Below are 19,380 nucleotides of genomic sequence, written 5' to 3'. Positions count from 1 at the left end.
TTAAAACCATAATAGTAATAAAATGAGTATGAAAAATAGTAATACAATTAGAGTAATCACAGTTTGGACAAATCGAATTAGGACAATATGAGACAATAAATACCAAGAGTTACGGATGTCCGGGTACCCTTTTCTGGGCAGCACAAGCCTGAAAAAGGACACCTGTTAACACAGGATTAACCATTAAAAACAATAGCCTGTTGCATATTCATACACTTCATACATGATGCATAAATTCCATTCAAACACAGGATTCTGTCTGGTCAGTGCCAGCTTCTGCCTCTGAATCCTAACAGTGCCTTCAAGGCAGGAAGAAGTTCATTTCTTCTGATAAGAGGGCAATAAATTCTTTTTCTCTAAAAGATTTAGGTATCGTGTGGCTGCTATCTCGCTGCAAGTCCTTTCTTTAAAAAAAGCCTCTTACCAAGCATAGTTTATATTTTAACATTTTTTAATAACCTAAAACCATATTCAACTCACTAATTAAGAGAATTAATACAGCAGTACTTTCTAACACAAGACATATAATATTCATTTTAATATTTGGAATAACCCAATCACAAAATATGCATTTTTTACAAGTATAATCCCACTTACTTCCAGTCTCTCCCAGTTTGGTCCCAGCTGCCGCCAGCATGGTTCCAGTTGCTTCCTCAATCAACTCAGTGAGTCCCAGTATGATGCCATTTGCTCCCAGTTGCTCCCAGTCAGGCCCAGTATGGGGGATGATGTGCAGGGAGTGCTCACTGTGACACTCAGTTCCTCCCAGTATTAGTCCAGTCCCTCCCAGTATGATCCAAATATGAGCCCACTGTGCTCCCAGTCTCTGCCAGAATAAACCAGTTTTGCTCTACATGGTTCCAGTTCCTCTCTTTCACCCTCACTTTCCTTCCAGTCACTCCCAGTATATCCCAGGGTACCCCAGTTCCCTCCACCATCTTTCCAGTTCCTTCCAGTATGATCCCATTTGCTCCCAAGCACTCCCAGTCAGCCTCAGAGTTGTGGCACTCACTGCCAGTATGATCCCAGTCACCACCAGTATGATCCCAGTTCATCCCAGTACAAGCCCAGCAGTTTCCAGTCGCCGCCAGCATGCACCCAGTCACTCCCTGTTCCTCCCAGTTGCTCCCACCATAATCCCAGTTACTCACAGCTGCTCCCAGTCATCCTCAGCATATTCCCAGTCACTTCCACTATATCCCATTTGCCCCTAACATGGTCTCGGTTGCCTCCTGCAGGCTCCTGCTCACTCCCAGTATGATCCCAGTGTCCATCATTGCGATCACAGTCTGCCCTGGCATGGCAATATGATCCCAGTATGATGTCAGTACAAGCCCAGTACAGTCCCAGTCACTCCCAGTATGATCCCAGTATGATATCAGTACAAGCCCAGTTCACTCCCAGTCACTCCCAGTACGATCCCAGGATGATGTCAGTACAAGCCCAGTACAGTCCCAGTCACTCCCAGTACGATCCCAGTGCAGCCCAGTCCCTGGCAGTGCTGCCACTGCTGGGATCCCCCAGCCCTGTGTGCGTTCCCCCCTGGCGGATGTGCCGAGAGGAGCCCCAGGGGCTGGCAGTGGGCAGGCAGAGTCCCCAGCAATGCCCAGTTTGGATGTGCAGCCCCCAGTTTGCCCAGTTTGTGTCTCCCTTGCCCCGGGCTGGGTTCCCCCCGCCCGCAGCGGCTGGAGCAGCCGAGAGCCCCGCGCTGCCCATCCCGACCTGTCCCGGCTCCATCCCCGCTCCTGCCGCGGGCTGCGAGGGCTGCGGGAAGGGAGCACCTAGGGTGTGGCTGCTGCTGGGGGAGGAGGAGGAGGGAGGGAAGGGCAGGGATGGAAGGGTGTTATAAATTGGAGTGGACAATCTGCCGAGTGAGTATAATCAGATTAAGAATTTTTATTGATTACAGCAAGCAAGGCAAAAAGCAAATCAGCGCTGGGCGACAGGGGAGTCTCCGCTCCACCAACTGCCGCCCGCTTCTGGTATTTCGTGGGGTTTATATACAGTCCTGCTTCCGGATTGGCGTGTCTGTCAGGGTAGTACTCTGTGCATTCTCCTCCTGTTGCTAGGCAGTCGTAGTCTGCCTCCCGGTGGTCCGAGGATGAAGGCTGGTATTCTTTCACTTCTTGCCCCACGGTCAACCTTTCCTTAGTTGGTATGGTTGCTCTGGTTCCTGGAACTTTAAGCTTACTGAGCAGATAAGCAAATATTGTGCTATCAATCATAGCAGGCCCGCTACCCGTGTCAACAGCCTTGCCCCTTACTCCTCTGCTAACAATAGGCACATAGCTACGTATAGTTACACATTGCTTATTTAGCCTTTCAACATAATAGCTTCTAACATTTTGCAGTTTAAGCCTTATGACATTTATTTTGCAGTATATTAGCCCGTTATATTCATCTTGCAACATACTAGCTTGTTACATCTTTCTTTGTGGTTTTTCTATTATTGACTTTTCCCCTTTTCGTAGTCTTTAGCAACTTGCTGAACAAATTAAGACATGAACTCATTACAAAGGGGGAGGAGGAGGTGGGGTTAGGGAGGAAGAGCAGGGGGAGGGATGGAAGAGAAGGGATGAAGGCAGAGAGCAGCAATGGAAGGAGGAGAAGGAGGTGGGGTTAGGGAGGAGGAGGAGATGGGATGGAAGGGGAGGGATGGAAGAGGAGAAGGAGGTGGGGATAAGACAGAGGGGGAGAAGGATGGGGGATGGAAGGGGAGGAGTGGGGAGGAAGGGACAAAGGCAGATGGAGGCTGAGCTGAGGGAACCACGCTGTCGATCCCTGCCTGAATTCGCAGCCCCCACCTGTGGGATCATCGCCCCCCCATCGCGCTGGTGAGCGGGGATGGGGAGCTCGGCCCGGATATCCCTGGGGATCCCTAGGTTGGAGTTTTTAGGGGATGTTTGGAGAATGAAGCAGTCCAAGGCTGAGCGGAAAAGGCCCCTTGGGGGGACATCGGGGGTGGCGGTGGCGGCTGCCGGCTGAGGCAGCCTGGAGGAGCAGAGCCCTGTGTCCCCCAGGAGCCCAAAGGGGGGAGCCCAGAGAGGGGGGAGCACCGCCATTGGCGGGAGCCTCAAGAGCCTGGAGAGGGGCAGGGGGGACTCCTTGGAGCTGCTGCAGCCCAGAGCAGAGAATGAGGGGAGAAGGGAGCCCGGGAGCCCAAACAGCCCCAGCATCCCGAAATGGGGAGAGCGAAGCAGGGGGAGCTTTTGGGATTGCTGGAACTGCCAGCAGCCTGGGCAGGGCGGGCACCGAGGAGAAGAGGGACCCCCCAATCCAAGCGTGACCCCAGCAGGTGGGACAGAGGGGAACCCCCGAACACCAGAGGGGAGGGACCAGGGACGGGGAACTCCTGGGAGGCTTTTTCCGGGCTGAATCTTGGTGTTTGGGAGGTTTTTCTGGAGCCGAGGTGGCCGGTGACTTGTAGACATGGACCTGGGGAAAAAGGACTTTCAAACTCAGTGTGTGTTGGGGAAGGTGAAACAGGAAAACCTTATAAATATGATTGTCTTGAAAAAGATTTTGAGAATATAGAAAGTATAAGGAAGACTGAAATGAAAGCATGATCTGAGATACCTCAGTTAGTGAACAACTGGAAAACAATGGTGTGGCCCAACTGAAGGTAATCCCCTTTTGATGAAACAATTCCCTCTGCTTGCAGACAGATCCAAGGGTCAGAGCAGACCCCACTAGCTCAATAGAAGGGGTCCAAAGAGGAGTTTTTAGGGTGCAAAATGTAACAGAGTATGATGATGTAATGATTCTTACACACTGTATGTAAATTCTGTAGGATTTGTATCTTGTACTAGATTGGTTAGTGAGAAATAGAATATTCAACACAGAAGAAAATTTATTGTGTTATAATGGGAACGTTGCTCTCTTATGCTCTTGCCTGTCTTACTCTTTTACCTTCTTACCCTCTCTACCCCTCTCTTCTCTCAGCCCTGCTCCGAGCTGTGCCTGGCAGCTCCAAGCAGGGCCCTGCACCCAGGCCCTGTGCAATAAATCGCAAGTTCCACGACCTGGCTGCAGAGCTCTCTCGTCTCTGTCTGTCCCGACCATCCTACCCCCCAATGCTCCTACAAACGCGCTCATCCCTTGTTTTCCCCAAACCAGGATTTCCCATTGCCAAGGCCTGGTAGGCTGCAAGGAAGAGGAAGATGCCCAGGGACACCGAGGCAGGTGAGGAGGAAGTCAGTGCCCCTTTCCCCTCTGTGCTGCTCCATCTCCCAGCCCAGCACGGCCCCGGCTGCAGCTCAGCCCTGGGGGGATCTCCTTGTCCTTGCCTGTGGCACGGAGGCAAATCCCATCCTGTCCTTGTCCTTCCTCCCCCAGAGCAGGAGCTGAGCATGGAGAGCAGGGAGGACAAATGCCCGCGGCAGAACCTGGTGGAAGAGGCCGTTTTGAGCGGCTCCACGGTGCAGGAAGCCAACGGGGAGGAAAATCCCCGGAGATGCCGCACGAGGAGGGGCTGCAAACGCAACCGGCGAGGATCTGAGGGGGAAAGAGCCAGCCTGGGCCGGGAAGGCGGCCAGAGATGGAGCCAGAGCTCGGAGCTGGTGCTCCATGAGCAGCTCCATGATGGGGAGAAGCCTCACACGTGTGTGGAGTGTGGGAAGAGCTTCAGGCGGAACTGTGACCTGATTGTGCACCAGAGGATCCACACTGGGGAGAGGCCCTATGAGTGTGGGGAGTGTGGGAAGAGCTTCAGCCAGAGCTCCCACCTGATGAAGCACCAGAGGATCCACACTGGGGAGAGGCCGTACAAGTGTTCCGAGTGTGGGATGTGCTTCAGAGAGAGCTCCAGCCTGATCAGGCACCAGAGGACCCACACTGGGGAGAGGCCCTACGAGTGTTCCAAGTGTGGGAAGAGGTTTCAGACCAGCTTCGTTCTCCTCCAGCACTATCGGATTCACAGAGAGGAGAGGCCCTTCCAATGCCCCGACTGCGGGAAGGGATTCAAGGATAACTCCACCCTCATCACCCACCGGCGCATCCACACTGGGGAGAGGCCCTACGAGTGTGGTAAATGCAGGAAGAGGTTTCCGACCAGCTCCAGACTCATCCGGCACTATCGGATTCACACAGAGGAGAGGCCTTTCCAATGCCCCAACTGCGGGAAGGGATTCAAGGATAACTCCACCCTCGTCACCCACCGGCGCATCCACACTGGGGAGAGGCCCTATGAGTGTCCCCAGTGTGGGAAGAGCTTCTCCAGCAGCTCTAGCTTGACCAAACACCAATGGAGGCACCACTAAGGGAAGCCCTGCGAGTGCCCTGAGTGCGGGTAGAGCTTCGTGCGCTGCTCCAGCTCCATCCCGCACTGGAGGAAGCACTTTGGGCACAACCCTGGTCACTCACATTCCCTGTGATCCGTGTTGGGAACACACCTGGCTGCTTCTCCTTTTGGTTTGGCCTTAATTTTCCTCTGCTTCACCTTCATCCTTTAAAAACACCCAAAATTGGATTCAATGAAGGACATTCATCGGATATATCTGAAGTTCCATAATTTCTCAGTTGTTTTAGAGGGTATTTAGGATTTGGGGACACGTTCTGTGTCGAGTCCTGCTGTTGCCTAGAGGAAGGAATTTGATCTCAGCCTCCTTATGTTGCTAAGAACTCCTCCCCTGACCCCAACCCCAACTCCACCCTCTGGATATCCTATAAAAACTCCACGGCTCTGCCTTTGCCCTGTCTTTTGGAGGTAAGGAATGGATTCCCAAAGGATCCGCCCTTTTCCCACTGTATTCCAAGCGGATGAACCTGTTTCACTGGATTCCCAGAGGATTCTGACTCTGTCACTGTTTTTTTTTTCATTTGTACTGCTGCAGTTCTATTTTCTATTTTTCCTAATAAAAAACTGTTATTTCTACTCCCATATCTTTGCCTGCGAGCTCCTTAATTTCAAAAGCATTAATATTTTTATAGTTTGTAAAAATAATAATAATAGTAATAATAATAATAGTAGTAGTAGTAGTAGTAGTCGTCCTAGTAAAAGGGAGGGAGTGTACATTTTCTATTTCCGTGGAGGCTCCTGAAATGGGGAGACACCCCCAAGGATGGGCCATGTAAAATAGTTCCTGAAATATGTAAACTGGTTTATGGATATGCAACAGGCTGATGTAATTAAAATCAGATTAATTAGGGGTGTCCCTGAAAATAACTAGGGCGGTCTTGGTGGCCAGAACAACTTTTGCTAAGTTGTCCTTGTCTCGCATGATATCAGCCTGTTGCATATTCATCAACTTTTTGCATATCCAGAAAGTACTTTACATATTCCAGGAACAAAATTGGCTTCATCCTGTTCGGGGGTCCCACCTCCCTCCCAGCTCAATTTGGGATGTCGCATCCCCCTCCCAGCTCAGTTTTGGGATCCCATTCCCTGCTATCTCAATTTGGGGGTCCCTCTGATTGGCTGGAAATTACCCCGTACGGTCTCTGAGTATTACCGCAGTGAGAGGACTTGGTATGTGCCTGGCAACTGATGAGTCAGAGTCGGGCCGGGCGCTGATTGGCTGAAAATCGCTGAGCAGGGCCAGTGCTCTGAGTTTCTGCCCAGCAACTGGATCGTCATCAGTGCCATGCGTTCTGACTGGTCAGGATCTGTTTTGGGGTGGGGATGGGAGGAACTGGGGTTACTTGGGGTTTCTTTGGGTTTAATTGGGGTTGGTTTGGGGTTTATTTGGGGTCATTTATGGACTATTTAGGGTTTATCTTGGGTTTTACTTGGTTTATTTTGAAGTATTTGGGTTTATTTGGAAGTGTTTGGGTTTGTTTGGGCTTATTTGGAATTATTTGACGTTCTTGGGGGTTATGTTGTTGTATATGAAATTATTTTTTAGTTGTATTTGAAATTATTTGGGGGTTTTTTGACTTAATTTGGAAGGTTTTTTTTGTTTTTTGGGGCAATTTGTATTTGTTTGGGGTTATTTGGCGGACTTTTAGGTATTGTTTGGAGGTTTTTTGCGGTTTATTTCAAGTATTTTGGGGTTATTTGGGTTATTTGGGGTCATGTGGGTTCAAAAAACTAGGAATATTTCTCCTGCAAAAAATGTGAATTTTTCCTTAAAAATTCGCGACTTTTTCCCCAAAACACTGGGAATGTTCCCTTAAAAATCACCGGCTTCTCCCAGCCAATAGCGGCGCGTCCTGCCCCAAACCATCCAATCACTGCACTACATCTCCCAAATTAACGAATCATGGCGCACCCCGCCCCAAACCATCCACTCTTCGCGGGTCTCCCCTCAGGAACACCGGCCTCCCCATGCGCCGATCCAACCAATCATCACAGGTCTCCCCTCAGCTACTCCTGCCTTTCTCAAGCTGAACCAACCAATCACCGGGCATCTCCCCTCAGCAGCGCCTGCCTCTCTTTCCTCAATCTAACCAATCACTGGGCGTCTCCCCGCGGCAAAGCCCGGCTCCACCGCCCCTCTCCTGTCAATCACCTCGCCCTCTACGAAACCAACCAATCACCGGGCGTCTCCCCTCAATAACTCCCGCCCTCCTCGCGCCGCTCCAGAGCCGAGCCCGAAGCAGCGCCCCCTGACCCCGGGGCCGGGCATGGAGCGGGCGCCCCCTCCCCCCACCCCTCGCCCCCGGGATCCCCTCAGGGACCCCCGGGAGCCGCCCCGGGCTCGGGCGGGTCCTGCGGGAGGCGCTGGAGAGAGCGGGGGAGGCGCTGGGAGAGGACGGGGGGCTCCGGGAGCTGCTGAGGAGGCGCAGGGACAGGTGAGGGGTCCTGGAGGGGTCGTGAGGGGAATTTGGGGAGGGGTCTTGAGGAAGTTTGGGGGGGATTTGGGGAGGCTCTGGGGGGAACTTGAGGGAGTTTTAGAGGGGTCTGGGGGTGCTGGGGGGGCTTTGGAGGGGAATTTGGGGAAGGGTCCTCGGGGGGTGTCACGATCCTCACGGACGGGTTTTGTGATGGTTCAAGGATTTGATCTAAGGGTGCAAAAAGAACCAACATGGTACAGTGGGGTTTGCAATGATAATCGAAACAAATGCACCTTTATTGAATGACCACAGCAAAACGTGATAGAGGGATTAAGGGAGAGAAAAAGATAGACGAAGAGAGAGACAAAAGAGAGAGAGAGAGAGAGAAAGAGAGAGGGGATAGAGCTACCAAATGTAGAGACGAAGTCCTTTGGCCCAGTCCAGTTGAGGATCCGCCTGTTGCGTTGGGGAGGTCGCAGAGGCCCAGTTCATCTGGACCCCAATTATACTCTTTTTCACTGGGACAAGGGGGATGGATTTTGCAGCCGAAACAACAGTAGTTTATTGTATCTTTGCGGGGGGGGGTAGGAAATAAGGATACACACAGTCCAAGTTTGTCAGCAGGCGAGAGTCATTGTTTTTGTTGTCCACCGCCTACACCTGCAACATCCACCTTCCTTTGGGCAGCTTTTCTTCCCCACCCTGTACACCTCCCCCGAGTTGGAGCTTTCAGTCCCAGTTACTGGAAGAAGGTGAGAGGGGCCTTCTCACATAGGGATTTCATGTCTCAGTCTCTTGATGAAGAGGTTTCTTTCATTTCTTTCCCTGGCAGGGAGAAAAAGGCACCATTGCTCCTGGGCCGGGCGGGCAAACCTCTCCCAGGGCTGACTGGCAGAGCTCTGCTCTGCTCCCGAGCAGCCCGGGGGTGCTTTGGGAGGCGGCTGTTCCCGGGCACCCTCCTCTGCCGGCCTTTTCCAGTCTGCTCATCCCTCCCTTGGTGACAAGGCCCTGCCGCCCATGAGCACGGGGACTGTGTGGGGCGTTGCGGGCACAAAGGAGAGGGGCGGTGGGGAGAACGAGGTCTCACCTGGCCAGCAGACCCACTGCACAGTGGTGGGTGTCGGCACGGAGCAGCGTGTCCCAGGCACGCTTGCGTTGCATGGACAGCACCACGTGCTCATAGTGCATTTGGCAGAGCAGGGCCTTCAGTGTCTGCAGCGCAAAGCTGTGTGCAGAGCAAAGGCCAGGTCACGCTGGGAGACCCGGCTCCTGCCCTGGGGCATGGGAGGGACGGGGAGACTGGGAGGACTGGCACGGAGCACCTTTTGGGGTTGGTGCAGAGGCCGTGTTGCTCCTGGCATCCCTGCCAGAAGGTCTCAACCTCTTCTGGCATCTCCTGCGTGCTGATGTAAGCTTGGAAGAGCAGATGCAGAAAGAGACTGGGGAAATACTCCAGCACGGCAGGCGAGCGCCAGGCCCGATTGAAGATTTTCCACAGTGCCACAGTTGCCTGCAAGAAATAAAACAGCCAGAGACAACACTCAGTGGCCAAGACATCCATGTGGCAGGGCCTGAGCGTGCAAGGGAGAGGTCGAGGGAGACACGGGGGGAGCAGCCGGCCTGGTGCCCCTGAGCCCTGCCCCTAAGGCAGGATTCAGCCCAGTGCCTGAGGCAGGGAGATGCAGCTGGGGGGAGCACAGAGAGCAGGCTGCTGGAGAGGCGGCCTGGGGTATGGCAAAGGCCGGCACCAGAAACTCACAGCCAGGGCAAAGACTCCTGTGTCGTCCCCATCGGAGGTGCACACGCTGTGCACTGGCCAGGCGCTCAGCACATGGAGGAGCAGCTGCAGCGTCGGCTCCGCAGTCCTGCTCGAGGACATGATGGTTGCCCACATGGTGGCGGCAGCTCTGTGGGGTCAGGGCTCTGTGTCAGGGCGGGCTCGGCCACAGCACCGTGGCCTGGGCAGCTGCAGGGCCCCGCGCTGGCCCTCAGCCCTGCCTCTGCCCACTGCCCCTGGCCGGCAGCGGCCAGCCAGCCCACGTGGGTACAGGCCCGGAGGGGCAGGGAGGGAGCGTGGCACCAGGCTCAGGAGCTGACATGGCAGCACTGGAAAACAGAGGAGCCAGAGGATCCTGGAACTGCCCGCCTGTCTGGCAGCCAGCAGGGACAGGCTCTACAGGGTGACGGGCTGGTGAAGCCTAAGCCCTCAAGGCACGTGGGGCTGCCCTACCTGTCACACGATGGGGCCCAGCGCAAGAGGGTGATCAGCACGTCACAGGGCTGTTCCTGGGTCAGCTCCAAAAGGGCCTTGTCCAGCCTGTGCCCAGCAGACTCATTGGCCGTGAGCCACTGGTGGATGTACCTCACCATGGCGGGCACCTGCAGAGGGCACGGGGAGACTCGCAGAGCTGCCAGAGCAGCACCTTCCCCTGAGAAGTGCTTCCCTTCCAACCGCATTGGGCCGGGTCTCAGAGGCCGAGGGAGCCCGGCAGACCCGGCTGGAGGCGCCACACCACTGCTGGGGCCATCGAGCCCTTGCCCCAGGCTGCTTACTTGCGTTGGATTGGAGACACCTTTCTCCACAAGCAAATCCAGCATGGCAGCACTGGTCTCGGCATCGAGGAACGGAAGGTTGGCCAAGACGCCCGTGCCCGCACCGGTGATCTCTTCCTGCCAAGGGCACATGATGAATTCACAGAGGGTCTGCAGGAGAAGGGCAGCAAGGGTGGGAGAATCCATGGAGTGCTCCAAGCCTGGTGCTTGGCTGAGCAGTGCCAGCAGGCCCAGCCCAGGTGGGGATGGCCGCAGGTACCTGCGCCGTTCTGCCCAAGCGGCCACGGGCGGCTTCCTGTTCTTGTGTCCCATCCTTGGCTGCATCTGGCAAAGAGCGAGCGCAGCCAGAGCTGAGGGGCTGCAGGAGAGGCCAGAGAACACAGCCCAGCCCTGCGCTCCCCAGGCAGGGAGAGCCTCGGGATGCCCAGCTTCTGTCCTATCCATGGATATGTCCACAGGGATGGGATGGGATGGGATGGGATGGGATGGGATGGGATGGGATGGGATGGGATGGGATGGGGCCAAGCTGGCTACAGGCACCAGCCCTGCAGCCCAGCTCTGACACTCACGCTCCTGCAGCAGCTGGAACTGCTCCAGTTCTTCAGGCTGCTGTGCTGAGGTAGCTCCAGCCTCTTCCTCCTCCAGCCAGGCCAGCTTGGGCACGCTGGGGGCTCTCTGCTCCATGTCACTCTTTGCAGTTAGGAGTGTTTGCTGAAGCAGAGAGGCCTCAGAAGGGCTGAAGATGAGCAAGTGCTGCAGTCGTGCCTTGAAGGCATCTGCAACAGAGGAGCCTCGGGAAGGCTACAGGACAGGAAGTCCTGCAGTCTGTCCTCGAGGGCAGCAGCAAGAGAGAAGTCTCAGGAAGGAAATAGGACTGCAAGTCCCGCAGTCCGTCCTCGAGGGCATGGGCCGCAGGGATGGCTGACGCTTGGGAAATGCTCCACGTCCCCGAGTCCCGCAGCCTGGCCTCGAGGTCACGTGCACAGGGAACACCTCGGAAAAGCTCCAGGTCAGCAAGGAACGAGCTGGCTGTGCGGGGGCTCCTCACAGCACTGCTCTGTCCCGTCCTGTCCCGTCGTGTGCACCGAGCACTGTGGCATGGCCGTGGCACCGCCAGCACCTACGTCACGGCGTGTCACAAAGGGTCACCCTGGCACACTCTGTCCCTCTCCATCCCACGGTGACCACGGTGCACTGTGTCACAGAGAGCTCCAGGACACACCTCCACATGCCCTGGGGACACTCCCACCCCACCCAAACTGCCCCAGCTTGCAGGCAAGACCTTGCCCCAAGTGTTGAAGACACAGCCCAGCAGGAACTTTAGCAAGGGCCCAAACAAGAAGCAGCTGCTCCTCTGCTCTGCCTGCTCAGGGCAGCAGAATGAGCCCCCACGGCTGCCAGCGCAGCAGAGCAGGAAGGGCACCGGGGCCTTCCACAGGCCCTGCCACGGCCTCTTTGGGACCAGTCCCGGGGCTGGGTGGCCGGCACACTCGCAGGGGCGTGACACAGGCACGGGACGTGCGGCCCAGAGCTCCAATGCTGCTCTGTCCCCTGGGCAACGCTGACAGCAGCAGCAGCTGTGGAAGAGTCCCTGCCAAAGGAGATTTGCCATGCCCAAAGCCTGCCAACGCTGGTGCCTCTCTCCTGCCACAGAGACCTGTGGCCCCGGGGGACATCTCTGCCAGAGGACAGCCAAAGCCAATGTGCCTTGGGGTCTATGTGATCTTTTCTGCAGGTGGCTGTTGGCAGGAGCACCTGGAGCAATTGGTGGCCACACTGGGTATCTGTCAGAAGGCAGAAGCTGTTGTCCCTTCCTGGAATGATTTTTGCTTGGAAGTGATTATTTGCAGCACAAAACCACCATCCACTATTGACTTTCACAGGACAATGACATTCTTACAGAAATACTGTCAAGTTGCCTTGTGTGCTTCTGGCTGTTTTTCTTTCTCTCTGGATGAAAACATCAGCCCAGCGTCTGATGGCCAATGCTGCAGGTGCTGCCCGTCTGGCTGTGGCCAGCAGCTCGTGCCCAAACACAAGCGGGTGCCTTTTGGGAAAGGGGATGGACGGGCATGAGCAGCCATTTTCCCTGGTGTCACGGTTGGATGCTGGCACAATGCCAGTGCCCCCAAGAAAATACATTCTCTCTAGTGTCTGCTGTGAGATGTTATCAGGAATAGAGCGAAGCAGGCTCCAGCTTCGGAATACAAAGAAAAAAAATCTTTATTACCTTACAATATATAAAAGAAACACATAGAAATAATGAAAACCTTCCAAACATTCCTCCTCCCCCCAACCAAATTCCCAATACATCACAGTAAGGCAAAACCTTGCACTCGCAATTCAGTTGCCACCCCTCAGGTCACCAACTGTCAGTCCATCACCACCCCTCAGATAATCAACTCTCAGTTCATCAGGGAGAGAGGAGTCCCTCTTGTGCCACAGGCTTCCCCAAGAAACACAGTTAAAACCTCTTGTGTTTCCATGTCTCACGTGGCACCGCCCGGAGATCATTTCCCATGGTGACATCTTCCTTCCATGCCCAGTGCTCTCACCACTGCACATGGACCAGAGCTGCTTCTGGGGTTCCCCTTTTAAGGATGCTTTGCCCAGTTCCAAAAATGAGCATAGTCTCTCTCACTTTTGGGACACCTGTCCCTCCCAAATTCACCCCCTGGGGCCGAGGGGTCTCAAGAACAAAGATCTTCTTCCTCACTGAAGGCAGAGGGCACCACTACCCTCCTCATCCATCTCTGTTCATGCCGCTCCTTCACATCACATCACTGCACTCTCTTGGCTCCGAGCCATTGCCTCCCCCTAAATGCAGTCTCTGTGTCACAGGAAAAATGATTCTGTCCATGGCTGCAGAAGAAAAGTCCAGCCAAAAGCCACTCCATCATCTCCTCCCGCCGAGGATTCTTTTCAACTTCTTCTGACATCTTTCACTTGCATGGACTTTCATCACACTTGCCCATTTTCTCCTATCTCATCTCTATCTCTCTTCTCATTCAGCTCCAGGAGGATCAGCATTTGTAAGGTTTCCATCATCCAAGAAAAGCGTTAAAATCTCAGGCTCTGCCTGCCCAGAACTCCCACGCTGGCCCTGCCGGGCACCTTCTCTCTGCACCCCTTCTCCTTCTCGGCTGTGCTGCCAGCACAAGGTAGCAAATTTCAAGGAGGCACAGGCACAGACACCAGCTCTCTCTCTCTCTCTGTGGCCGCTGTCCGATGCCTCTCAGTGCTCCTCCACCCTTCCATCCTGCAGGGGCCTTCAGCTCCCTTCTCTGTCCAAGGCCCGGCTCCCCTCACCCGGCCGCATGGCTTCCCCTCCCGCACCCAGCCCGCAGCCGGGCAGGGCAGCTCTGAACCTTTCACCCACCGGAACCAAGAGAGCTTCCCCTGGGAGTTCTCTGCTTTTAACCCCCTGTGTTCTCAGAGGTGAATCCATGTCCTCAGGGGCCACACCAGTTGCCAATATTCAAATCTGAGCACTGATTGGTTTGACCACAGCATGCCAAAAATCTCACTTCCTTTTCAAACCAGGACAGCGGGACCAAGGGTTCTGAACAGAAAATCCTGAACGAGCTCAGTAACCCAAAAAATGGGGTTAAATGTGAAATGAGCGGCTCTGATTGGCTGGTCCAGCACAGCCCGCGCCTCTCCATCCCCGCCCCACCTGCCCAGCGCCCCAAGGTTCCCCCTCCCCAAAAAACCCCCAGCCCGGGGCTGCAGGGTCCCGGAAAGGCCTCAGCCAATGGCAGCGCAAGCAGAAGGCGGCACAGCCAATGAGAGGTCGGGGCGTTGGATTTTCTCATCGGTTGCCGGGCAGAGCCCGTGGACGGTCGCTGCCCAGAAGCGGCGGCAGCCAATGAGAGCGCGCGGCGCTGCCGAGCCCGCCCTGCTCCGGACTGGCGCTCCCAGCGCAGCGCGGCTGCTTTGGGGCTGCTGCTCCCTGCCCGGCCCCGGCCATGGGGCGAGGGGCGGCAGCTGGGGCCCTGCTGGTGGCACTGGTGGTGCTGGGAGCCCCCCCGGCTGCGGGCGCGGAGCTCTCGGGTGAGCGGGGGTGCGGGAGGCGCTGGGACAGGGGGGGGAGAAGTGGGAAAAGGGGGCGAAGGGGGGAGGCCGGAATGGAGGGGGAGGAGAAGGGGATCCCCGAAAGGGAGAGCGGGAGGGGCTGAGGGGTGGTGGGAGGAGAGGGAGCGGTGGAAGTGTGGGGAAGGAGGGAAAAGGGGACGGGGGAACCCCAAAACTGAGCGGGAGGGGGCTGGAGATTGAGGGATTTGTGGGAAAATGGGGAAATGGGACACCAAAAGTGATTTGGGGAGCGGCCGGAGTTGGGAGGGGAGAGGATATGAAAGGGGAAATGGGGGAAGGGCGGCAAAGAGGAAGCGGCGGCGCGGGCAGGACGGTCCCATGGCCGCCGTGGGGCACAGCGGGTGCGGAGTGGGGATCCGGGATGGCCCCCGGAGCGCTGGGGGCGTGCTGGGGGGACAACCCCGGATCTGTGTTCTGCACTCACAGGAGTGTTCCAGGAGATGAGAACGAGAGAGTGTCACTTCATTATTGGTACGGAGAAGGTGAGGTTCGTGAGGAGGTACATCTACAACCGGAAGCAGTACATGATGTTCGACAGCGACGTGGGGGTGTTCGTGGGAGACACCCCCTATGGGGAGACACAGGCTCGGTGCTGCAACGGAATCCCGGAAATACTGGAGGATAATCGGGCTGCGGTTGACACGTTCTGCCGGGCCGGCTACGAGCTTGCTGCCCCGTTCCTCACGGGGCACCGAGGTGAGCGCGGGGCAGAGCGTGTCCCCCTCGGGCCCTGCCCTGCCAGTGACCCTGGAGCCCCTGAAAACGTCTCTGAGAATCAGCCCAGGGCCCTCAGCCCGCCTTCGGAACAACCCCGGGGCGTCCTGTCCCACCCAGTGACCCCCGTGGCTCTCCCAGTCCGTCCCAGTCCATCCCTGTGCCTGCCCGGCGTGTGCATCCCGGTTGTCCGTGTAGCCGGCTCCTTTCAGCCAATGATAGCGCGTCTGTCTGGTGACTCATCGGTTGCTATGCAGAGTCCCTGGCGCTGAAATCCCGAGGGCCCCGCGCTGGACTCGGCCTCCCAGTGCCGCGCACTTCATTCCCAGTTAATTCCAGGGCCACCAAAATCCCTCCGAGTGCCATCCTAGTCGCTCTCAGTACTTCCAAAGTCCCTCCCTCCTCTTCTCAGCCTATTCCAAATCCATTCCAAATTAATTCCCAGTTCATTCTTCGTTCAAGCCCGGACGTCCAACATCCGTCCCAGTGTGCCCCACCCTGTCCCATCTCTCTCAGTGCCACCCCACTCGCTCCCAGTCCCTCCCTAGCCCATTACCAGTCCCTCTCCAGCCAAACCCAGCCCTCTCCTCTCTCTCTCCTAGTGCCCCCCAGCGTGTCCATCTCGCTGATTCCTCCCTCGAGCTCCCAGCCCGGCCCCGACCGCCTGCTCTGCTCCGTGACGGATTTCTACCCTGCTGCCATCCAGGTGAGGTGGTTCCAGGGCCAGCAGGAACTCTCGGAGCACGTGGTGGCCACCGACGTGGTCCCCAACGGGGACTGGACCTACCAGCTACTGCTGCTGCTGGAAACCCCCCCCCGGCGCGGGCTCAGCTACAGCTGCCAGGTGGAGCACGTCAGCCTGGAGCAGCCCCTGAGGCGGCACTGGGGTATGGGGGAGCCCCTGGGGGCGCTGGCAGAGCCACTGGGCTGTGCTGGGAGCCACTGGGAGGGAGCTGGAGAGAGCCGGGCTGGAAGTGGGAGAGGGGCTGGGGGCTGGGCAAGGGCTGGGAAGGGGTTTGGGGGATGCTGCGGAGGGTGGGATGGGGTTGAAGGGGTCGTGGTGGGCACTGGGAGGGAGTTTGGGGTCGCCTGGTGCAAAGGGCAGGGGGTTTAGAGGATGCCGGTTGCGACTGGAAGGGACTGGAATGAGCCTGGAGGGGGCGCTCGGAGCGCCTTGGTGTGTCGGTGAGAGGTTTTGGGGGTGCTGAGCCCTGCGGACCCCCCAGAGATGCCGCCGGACGCCGCCCGCAGCAAGATGCTGACGGGCATCGGGGGCTTCGTCTTGGGCTTGGTCTTCCTGGCGCTGGGGCTCGGCTTCTCCCTGCGCAAGAAGGTCAGGGCGGGTGCCGGGGGCAGCGTCCCCCCCGTGGCGGAGCGTGTGCGCTCCCGCCGGGGCCCCCAGCCCGCTGTCACCCCCCTTTCTGTGCCCACAGAGCTCCTGAGCCGGCGGCGGCCGCAGCCCCTCCCCGTGGGCTCGGGCCCGGCCGGGACCCCCCGCTCTGTCCCCGCTCCGCTGATTCTGGGGGGGGTCCCGTGTCCCCCCCAGCCCCGCGGGCACTCTGCCCCCGCCCAGTGCCTGCTCCCAGTGCTCCCAGTAAAGCTTCCCAGTTGGGCCCGGGGCCGTTTATTGGGGGGCGATGGAGAGGGATCTGGGGGGGGCGATGGGACGGATTTGGGCAAAGGGAGGGGGACAAAGGGTGGGGGCTGGGCCCGGGGGGAGGGGTCGCTGCCCGCGGATCCCGCAGTGCCCGGTGTGGGACGAGCTCCGTGCGCCGCTCCATCTCCATCCCCCGTGGGAGGATCCGCGCTGGATAATCCCGGGTGACCCCCAGGGTCAGAGCCCCCCGTGTTGGGAACACTCCTGGCTGGGGGTTCCACATCTTCCTGGCTCCCCCGTGGACACCCCGATGAAGGCCGGGGTGTCCCCGCTACTTTTCCTGTTTCTGCTCCTCTCCTCATCTCCCCCTTCTCTTCCCCCGGTTCAATCGCTCCCCCCGCCCTGCTCCTCCTCCCGCCTTCTTCCCCTCTTCTCTCTCACATCCCCTGCCCCTTCCTCAATGGTTTCTTGAAGGGTCCAGTTCCATCTTTCCTTGGCTACAGCCCTGAGGGCTTTTCCAGCTGACTTCACTACTGCACTCTCAGACTGAGAGTGGGGAATCTTGGTGCTTGGTTTCCTCATTCCAGCTGCCTTTGACAGGGTTTGTTTCTGTCCTCAGCTGATTTTGGCCTCTGTGCTCAGCTCAGCCCTGAGCAGGACCAGTGCAGCTCCATGCTGGGCACTGCTCACTGGATGGCCCCAGAAGTTGTGACCAGATCTCCTTATGGCCCCAAGGTGGACATCTGGGCTTTTGGCACTGTGACCATCGGGATGGTGGAAGGAGAACCTCCTTACTTCAGGGAAACGGCGGCCATGGTAAGAGGCAAATTCTCCTGTGGCTGCAGAGGCCTGTGAGCACAGGGGGACCCTGCAGTGGGAGCAGCAGCTGGAGGTTTCTGCACATGGGAAGGGAATTCCCAGAGCACTCCAGCCTCCACACAGGAGAATATTCCTCAGTCTCCAGCAACAATTTGCTTTGGGATTTATGTTTTTGCAGCTCATCTGGCTGTGAGGATGACCTGGAAAATGTGAAGCAAGTGCATCAGCTCTAATGTTGCCTTGCAAGAAAACCCCAAACCACCCCCAAATCCCAGTCCCAAAAACAAGCTTTCTGCAGGAGTTTCTAAAATACATTTTGCAAGTTGATCTCCACCCTGATTCTTCTCACAGAGAAATTTGTTGAGAACATGAAGATGATTGTTTAACATCCTCATAGTCTAACATATTTCTTTCCTAGTCCAAGCTACTTTCTCCGTGTCACCAAGCCTGAGCTTTCAGCATCACAAACCTCCTGTTTCTTGCCTGGCACTTTCTGGGATGGGGCATCAGGAATGCATTTACTTGAGTGTCAGTGGCACTGCAGAGATGACCTTGATGTAAGAATCCTCTGAAATAACACAGGCAAACCACACTGACTCTGGAAAATGGCCTGTAAAGCTGGTGTCCCCATTTGGAGAAGCAAAATGTGCTATTTCTGATGGAGGTTCCTACTGACAGAGTCAGCCAATGGAACTGGCTCTCAAAGCAAGATCATTTGGATGTTGCAGTGGCTGTGGCAGCCCCAGGGTTTGGGTTTTTTGGTTGGCATAGAAAAATGAGCTCTGAGCAGCATCTGTGGCAGGGAGGAAAGTGCCCCTGGAGCTGGGGCTGAGGCCCCGGGGTGGATGTGAGCCCATGTGGGTGTGAAGGGAGCTGGCAGAGTGCTGAGTTTGCTTTCCCTGCAGGCTCGCGCTCTGATCCGGCAGAACGGGACCCCGCAGCTGCAGGAGCCCCGGCGCCTGTCGGCTCTGCTGCGGGACTGCCTCGAGTGCAGCCTGGAGCCGGACGAGGAGCGGCGCTGGGCTGCCCAGGAGCTGCTGCAGCTGAGGGCCAGGGGCTGCAGGGGAAGCAGCAGCGCCAGGGAGGGGTTTTCTTGTGGGGCCCCCTCTGACAGTCTCCAGTCTGGCTGCGTTCCACACGCAGAGCAAGCAGAATCCTCGCCTGCTGTGGCTTGGCAGGCTCCTTTGGAGCTCATCTGGGCCTGGTGCCCCACAGCAAGCAGGGACATCTTCAAGCAGCTCAGGGGGCTCAGAGCCCTGCCTGACCTGAGCTTGGATGTTTCCAGGGAGGAGGCACCTCCCACATCTCTGGGCACCTTCTGTCAGTGTTTCCCCACTCTGCTGGTTAAAAAATTCTTCCTTAGATCTAATCTGAGCCTGCTTCCCTCTCCTGAGTTTCAAACCATTTCCCTTTGTCCTGTTGCAACAGAGCCTGTGAGGAACTTGACTCTGGAAACTAACAGTTCATTTCTTTCCTCTTTATCCTTTGGACAGCACCCATTTTTATCATCAGCCAAGCCTCTCTCCAGCCTGACCCCTCTGATCACTGCAGCGAAGCAACTGAGGGAGCAGCGGAGGAGATGAAGCCCTTGAGGACAGCTTTCAGTTCTAGTAGTTAAAACAACTAGTTAGTTATGATAGTTAGCACTACTAGTTGGTTAGGGTAGTTAGGATTGCATGTTTGTTATGGTTCTTATGACAGCCTGTTTGTTATGGCAGTTGTTTGAATAAAAACTCTCTTAACCCTCAACTGCCTTGCCGTGTCCCTTCCTTCTCCCGCTGTGCCTCAGCTGCCCGGAGCAATGTGAGGGGAGAGCGGGCGCAGCCTGGCCCAGAGCTGAGCCCCAGCAGAGCCCTGGCAGAGCCCAGAGCAGCCTCGGCACCTGCAGA

General features: G+C 56.6%; 1 pseudogene; it reads left to right on the top strand.

Annotated features, from left to right (window-relative positions):
- Positions 1-19,380, top strand: part of LOC128945559 (zinc finger protein 850-like) — a 223,040-nt pseudogene that overhangs the window by 95,842 nt on the left and 107,818 nt on the right.

This window comes from Melozone crissalis, unplaced genomic scaffold (assembly GCF_028551555.1).
Source record: "Melozone crissalis strain CALT ecotype California unplaced genomic scaffold, PUWL_Pcris_2 ptg000066l_1, whole genome shotgun sequence".
Taxonomy (NCBI): Eukaryota; Metazoa; Chordata; class Aves; order Passeriformes; family Passerellidae; genus Melozone; species Melozone crissalis.
The sequence above is the reverse complement of the archived record's forward strand: the minus strand, read 5'-3'. Positions and strand labels throughout refer to the sequence as shown.